The sequence below is a fragment of the Aristolochia californica genome, unplaced genomic scaffold, assembly GCF_029961685.1.
Source record: "Aristolochia californica isolate CCGP_79_NKW_82.1479 unplaced genomic scaffold, dmAriCali1.0.hap1 SCAF_11, whole genome shotgun sequence".
NCBI lineage: Eukaryota > Viridiplantae > Streptophyta > Magnoliopsida > Piperales > Aristolochiaceae > Aristolochia > Aristolochia californica.
In genome coordinates, this window is record NW_027181782.1 from 24,895,359 (window position 1) to 24,903,058 (window position 7,700).

Here is a 7,700-nt window from a genome sequence, read left to right on the forward strand (position 1 = left end):
TCATTTTATCTTCTCCAGATTTTCCTCTCTCTTTTCTCTAGTTTATTCCTTCATATTTCTTCATGGCCATGCGTGGCTAAACTTTCAGACTTGGTCAAAGGAATCTGAAGCCTCGGTATCAATACAACTGTGAGATCTGATTTGTTTTCATAATTAAATTTATGTTTTGAGTATCTGATGTTCTTCTTTAATTTTTGTTCATGATTGTCTCGTTTAATCCCAAGGAGGCCTACTAGTTTATTACTCGATGCAATCTACTGCTAGGTTAGATGTCAAATCTGTAATTGTTTGTTCTATCTAACCTGTGAAGCAATAGAGATTTGATGATTTGCTGCGTTAGGAATTATTAGATCTTGAGAAGAACACTGGACTAAATTAAATGCAGCAGCTTGTGCTTATGTTGTTTAGCTTCATCGATCTCTCTATTCTTAAAGTTGCTGCTAGATTAAACCTTTAGCGTTTGTCTTGGGTTGTTTAGTAGTTAGGGTTATCGCTAGTTTTTTAATTAATTATGAGAGGAGAGATAGGAAGATATTTCCAACGGTGAATATTCAAGTACGAATTGACCTATGCTTGCATCAATGATCAGCTGTGAAATTCCGATGGTGGATGTTGACTTAGACCAAGGTTTGTTCTTTTGATTGATTTCGATTCTTTTAATTTGAATTCTTTCTAAGTTATTTTTTTAAAAGCGTTTTCGTTATACATAATCGCCCTGTTAGGTTCTTCCCTTGCCATGGATCGAGTCACCCTTCTTTCCTCTCTTCCTTCCATGGTTGATCTTGACGTTGGAAGAGAAACCTTGTTTCTTGAACGAGTAATGGTGGAACTCAATTTAGAATGAAGGAGCTTTGGAGGAAGCTCAACCTTGGACCTCAAAGGGAGAATCCGACCTTGACCTCTGTGGGAGAATCAGACCTGTAAAATATAATTTTCTCAATACTTGCCTCTCTTTTCCTTCATGTCCCCCTAAATAGGGTTGAGGACGAAAGATGACCCATTAGGTCAAGTGGTTCACACCACATTACACTAAACCAACCCAAATTAAACCAAACCAAATAAAGTAAACCAAACCGAATTGAAATTACATGAAAAGTAAATTGACATAATTTAATTCCTATGCCTATGGATAACTCGTGATGCTATGGAGTCCATAACATCACCCCCCTCCCCCCTTGGAGAAAGAGCTTGTTCTCAAGCTCAAAGTATGGGTAGAGGGTGCGAAACGCCGCTAATGGCTCCCATGTCGTGTCACTGGGGTCAGCATCAGCCCATTGCACTAAGATCTCCCAATCACCCTGAATACGACGAGTTTGTAATACCTGTGCCGGGGTAGAAAGTACACGACCCTCATGGAGTGGTGGCAGCAGGGTGTGCAGCAAGGGCGAATCACCGTGGAAGGCCTTTAATTGTGAGACATGAAAGACGTTGTGAATTCTGGCCTCTGGCGGAAGCTGCAATCTGTAGGCCACTGTCCCAATGCGGTCCATCACCTAAAAGGGACCATAATATTTTGGAGAGAGCTTGTGAAGTTTGGAGGCTGTCAAAGACAACTGCCTGTAGTGTTGGAGACGCAACCAAACATAATCTCCAGGAGAAAAGAAGACTTCCTGGTGCTTCTTGTCATAATATTGTTTCATAGAATTTTGTGCCTTCTGTAGATGAGTGCGCACCTCTGTGATGAATGTGTCTCTTTTAGCCAAAGCTTGGTCCAAAGTTGTGACTTTAGAGGCCCCTGGTTCATAGGCTAAAAGACGGGGAGGTTCTCTACCATATACCACCTTGAATGGGGTTGTGCCGAGAGCACTATGGTAGGAGGTGTTGTAACAAAACTCAGCCCAGGCGAGCCACTTAACCCACCTCTTAGGTGAGTCCCCCACAAAACAGTGGAGATACATTTCAATGGTTCTGTTGACGACCTTTGTTTGACCATCAGTCTGTGGATGGTAGGCTGAAGAAAAGGCTAACGTTGTGCCTTGTAACTTGAAGAGTTCTTTCCAGAAGGTACTTGTAAAGATTGCATCCCTATCACTGGTAATTGAATTAGGCATCCCATGTAATCGTACAATGTTATCCATAAAAAGTTGAGCTACCTGCGTTGCAGTGTAAGGATGTGCCAGAGGAATGAAATGCCCATATTTAGAGAAACGATCCACCACTACCAGGATAATAGATTTACTTGACGAAGAGGGAAGTCCATCTATGAAGTCCATAGAAATATCAGACCAGACCTGTGACGGAAGCTGAAGTGGTTGGAGCAACCCCGCTGGACTTAATGTTTCAGCTTTATTCCATTGATAAGTCTGATAAGCCGCCACATAATCAGCTATACTATGCTTCATGCCCCTCCAATAAAATTCCCTACTGATTCGAAAATATGTTTTCTGTCGGCCCTCATGTGTACTATCATGGAAGGAGGCCAAAATGCTGTTAATCAGAGGGGATGTGTGGTGTAGAAAAATTCTGTTTTTGTAGAGGACGAGATTGTCCTGAACCGTCCAATGTGGTGCCGCTATGCCCTGCTGGATATCCTTGCATAAGGAGATAATATCTGGGTACTGTTGTGCCTCTTCCTGTATAGAATCCAACAAGAGAGCTCTGGGCTGACTAATGGTGTTTAATTGCGGCTCTGGAACGTCCCGGTGAGATAAGGCATCAGCCCCTACATTCAAACTTCCCGGTTTATACTCGACAGAAAAGTCAAACCCCATAAGCTTACTTAACCAATGCTGTTGTGGTGAAGTAGTGAGACGCTGCTCAAGAAGATACTTGAGGCTGCAATGATCAGTGCGAATCAAAAAACAATGTCCCCAAAGATAAGGGCGCCAATGCTGTATAGCTTTCGCCAATCCAATCAATTCCCTCTCATAAGCTGCCAACTTGTGGTGATGTTGGCCCGGTTGACGGCTAAAATAAGCAATCGGGTGGCCCTGTTGGTGTAACACTGCGCCAATACCGCCCCCTGAAGCATCACATTCCACTACAAAGGACTCCTCAAAGTTGGGGAGCTACAAAACTGGGGCTGATGATAAGGCGTCTTTCAATTGCTAAAAGGAATGAGCTGCTGTCTCTGACCAGGTAAAAGCATTTTTCTTGAGGAGATTGTTGAGCGGAGCTGCAAGCTGGCCATATCTACGAATAAATTTTCTATAATATCCAGCTAGGCCCAAAAATCCTCTTAAGGCTGTAATAGATGTAGGGATAGGCCAATATGTGACCGCTTGTATCTTACTCTAGTCTACCTTCACCCCTGATGCTGAAATAATGTGACCCAAATATGCCACTTCTGATGTACCTATAGAACATTTTGACCGATTTAAAACCAAATGATGTGAACGTATAAGAGAAAATACCTGGTGAAGGTGCCAAAGATGTTCTTCCCAGCTGTTGCTATAGACCAAAATATCGTCGAAAAAGACCAATACATATTTTCGCAAGAGAGGGGAAAATACCTCATTCATGAGGGCCTGGAAGGTGGAAGGCGCATTTGATAGACCAAATGGCATTACGAGGAATTCAAAATGGCCGTGATGCGTCTGGAACGCTGTTTTCTCCACATCTGATGGATGAACTCGGATTTGATGATTGCCAGATTTTAAATCGAGTTTAGTAAATATAGTAGCTCCATGTAGCTCATCTAACAGTTCGTCCACCACTGGAATAGGAAATTTATCTTTAATTGTATGGGCATTGAGTTGTCGGTCATCCACACAGAACCTCCATGACTTATCATGCTTGTGGACTAGTATTACCGGTGAAGAAAAAGGAGACCTGCTGGGCTGAATAATACCCTGTGCTAACATCTGCTGGCACTGCCTTTCAATCTCATCCTTCTGTAAGTGAGGGTAACGATACGGATGTACCACTACCGGCTCGGTTTCCGTTTTCAAACGGATACGGTGATCACAGTGCCTAAGCGCCCCCCCCCCCCTGTCCTTGTTCACGGAGCATAAAAATAGACTAATCACTCTTCGTGGGATCGACCCTTACTCGCACTACTACATATAGTTTTAGGAGTATAGGTTTTATTTTTGGTTGCCTGTGATAGCACACCAAATTTTGGAGCCGTTGTTGGGGAGTGATTCTAGTTGATTTTTTTTTTGTGTTTCTTGTGATCCTTATTTTGTTCTTGAAAAAATAAATAAATAAAAATTTCTGATTTGTTTTTTTATGTTTTATTAGAGTTCCGTTGATTGTTTATGATTGTAACTCGATTTTCTAATCAAGGTGATTTGTAGTACAATCCAGAAATAGAGAGAACTTTGCGCTCAAAGGAATTCTGAAGAGAACAATCTAGCTCTTGATTCCCCATTTGATAGTGAATCTGATTTAGAGGAGGAGGAAGTTATGGCTGGAAATCGAACTTTAAAAGAGCTTGCAACCTCTGATTTGAATCAACAATCCTTATGCATAACGTTCCCTACTTTAGATGCTACTACTACATTTGAATTAAAATATGGACTACCACTTCTCTTGCCCAGTTTTCATGGTCTTGCAGGTGAAGATCCTCACAAGCATCTAAAGGAGTTTCATGTGGTATGCATTAGTATGAAACCCACGGGGGTGACTAAAGAGCAAATTAAATTATGAGCTTTTCCATTTTCTTTGAAGGATTCGACTAAGGATTGGCTCTATTATCTACCCTCTAGGAGTATTACCACATGGAATGAGATGAAAAGATTATTTTTGGAGAAATATTTCCCAGCTTCAAGGGCGGCCAACATTCAAAAATAAATTTGTGGTGTAAGGCAGCATAATGGAGAGTCCCTACATGAATATTGGGAACGTTTCAAGAAATTATGTGCAAGTTGTCCCCATCATCAGATTAGTGAGCAACTTCTTATCCAGTATTTCTACGAGGGCTTTCTTTCCACTGATAGGAGCATGATTGATGCTGCTAGTGGAGGAGCTTTGGTGGATAAAACTCCCGAGGCTGCGAGAAACTTGATTTCAAATATGGCGGCCAATTCTCAACAATTTGGCACTAGGCTTGACCTTCCATCTAAGAATGTTAATGAGGTAAATATTTCCTCCCTTGAACAACAAATTACGAATCTAACTTCTCTTGTTAATCAAATGGTTGTAGGTAATACGCAAACATCGAAGGCTTGTGAGATTTGTTCAGTAGTAGGGCATCCAACTCTTTAAGAGGAGCCCACTGAGCAAGTGAATGTGGCGGGTGGTTTTCCTGGACAACTGCAAAGGAAGTATGATCCCTATTCGAACACGTATAACATGGGATGGAGGGATTATCCGAACCTTAGCTATGAGAATCCACAAGTTAATCTGCCCGTGACTCAAAATCACCCAAGTTACTAGCAATATAGGCAGCCATATCCCTGTAGACAACAACCGGGCCAAACTTCCAATTCTGGTATGTCTTTAGAAGATATTGTTAAATCTCTTGCCACTAATAATTTGCAATTTCAATAGGAGACAACGGCCAATATTCAAAGTTTGGACAATCAGATGGGTCAGATGGCAGCCACAATTAGTCGGCTAGAGGCACAAATTTCGGGGAAATTACGGTCTCAAACGGTATTAAATCCAAGAGAAAATGCAAGTGCAATATTTTTGAGAAGTGGTAAAGAAGTTGAGATTCCAGTAAAGGCATCCCCTGCATCGTCAAAGCAAGAAAAGGAGGAAAACGTCATTGCTGACAGGAACGTTTCAGATGATGATGATGTACCTAAGCGTAATTTTCCACCTCTTTTTGATTATAAACCAATTCCTCCTTTTCCTCAAGCTTTGGCAGATTCTAGAAAATATGAGCAAAATAAAGATTTATATGAGAGTTTCCGTAGATGTGAGGTAACTATTCCATTTTTATATGCCATTAAACAAGTGCCTCGTTATCCTAAATTCCCGAAAGAACTATACACAATTAAGAGAAAATAGAAACTTAAAGGATGTGAGAAGGTGGTAGTAGGGGTGAATTTTCTGTAGTTATTCAAAGAAAATTTCCTACGAAGTGCAAAGATCTAGGTATGTTTACTATCCCTTGTACGTTAGGTAACAACAGATTTGAGAAGGCCATGACAGATTTAGGAGTTTCGATTAATGTCATGCCATATTCTATATATGCTTCTTTGAAACTTGGATCTTTGAATAAAACTGGTGTTGTGATTCAATTGGTTGATAGATCTAATGCCTATCCTAAGGGTGTAGTTGAGGATGTTCTTGTGCAAGTTAATGATTTGATTTTCCTTGCTAATTTCTATGTGCTTGATATGGAAAATGGTGACCAAATTGCTCCTATTTTGTTAGGAAGACCATTCTTAAAGGCATGCAAGACTAAGATAGATGTTCATAGTGGCACACTTACCATGGAATTTGATGGTGAAATTGTTAAGTTTAACATTTATGATGCCATGAAATATCCTGGTAATGATAATCCTATTTATTCTAATGATTTGATTGATTCTTTCGCACATGAAGTTTTTGAACTTGATAGAAAAAATGAATTGGAAGTTTCCATTATTAATCATCTTGAGAAAGAGAATGAGGAGTTAGCCTTGACTTCTGATTTGCATGAAATTGTTGCAGCGTTGAATGATATTCCACAGTTATAGCAGTCAGGTAATGTTCTTTATATTGCATTACCAGTTTCTAATGAGACGCCTTTACCCTCTGTTTTGCAAGCTCCCACTCCAGATTTGAAGCCTCTCCATAGTCACCTCAAGTACGTGTTCCTTGGAGATGGAGGAATGTTATTAGTGATTATCTTCAGTAAACTTAGTGCATTGCAAGAAGAAAAGCATGTGCAGGATGAACTTCATTGGTAGGAAATATTCCCTGATGAGCAATTTCTCGCCGCGAGTGTGACATTACCTTGGTATGCGAATATTATAAATTATTTGATTATTAATATGTTACCTCCTGGTTTGTCTAGGGCTCAAATAGATAAAGTCAAGAGTGTTGCCAAATACTATGTGTGGGATGACTCATAATTACGGAAGCATTGAGTCGAGCCAATGACAGTAAACAAAGGCATTGTTTGGGAGGCAACCTAAGGGGAGTTTGTTCATTTTTTCTCTTTATTTTCGCATTTATATTTTGGTTTTTTGTGCCTTCTCTTTACATTTCACCTTACATTGGGGGCAATGTAAGTTCTAAGTGTGGGGGAGGGGATTTAGGTTGTGTTTCAAGTCTGTTTTTTTTTTTTTTTTTTTTTAAATTTACGAATTTTTTTTCTTTGTTTTTGTGGTTTTTAATGATTTTTGGTTGTGTATGTCATGAGCAAGATTAAATTAGGCTGTTGAAAGATTCATAACACGATTGAATAAGTAATCTTATAATTAAGAATGAATTAGTCTAGTCATTTTCTTTGAGGATGGTATTGACTAAATTTGGTAGCCAAAAGTTGGTGAGATTTTGAGCCTTTAAACTGACACATCCATATCAGTCTCACTATTTTATTTCATGAGAGATAATCTTCCATGGATTTGTTTCTCTAGAACTTGCCTTGATTGTCTTTGAGGTCACATTGACACATGCATGCATGAACATGATTAAGGCCCTCTATGTTATAAGCTACGTAAGCCAAATAGCCTACCTTGTAATTAATTTTTTTTGTTTGTTGAGCCCCTTTGAGATTTATTGGTTTTTTTTTTTTTGTGAACCCACGTTACAAGATTTAAACCTGAAAAAAACCCTTTACCCAAGCCGTAGAGCTAGTGGGCATTGTTCATCATTATGGT

The 7,700-nt window shown here is 39.9% G+C and overlaps 1 non-coding gene across 1 annotated transcript; it reads right to left on the bottom strand.

The window, feature by feature from the left end:
* Nucleotides 1-4,719: 4,719 nt before the first annotated feature.
* On the bottom strand, nucleotides 4,720-4,826 carry LOC137945067 (small nucleolar RNA R71). Its single transcript, XR_011110887.1, has one exon. It is a non-coding gene; the product is annotated as a small nucleolar RNA R71 (small nucleolar RNA).
* Between the last annotated feature and the right edge of the window lie 2,874 nt (nucleotides 4,827-7,700).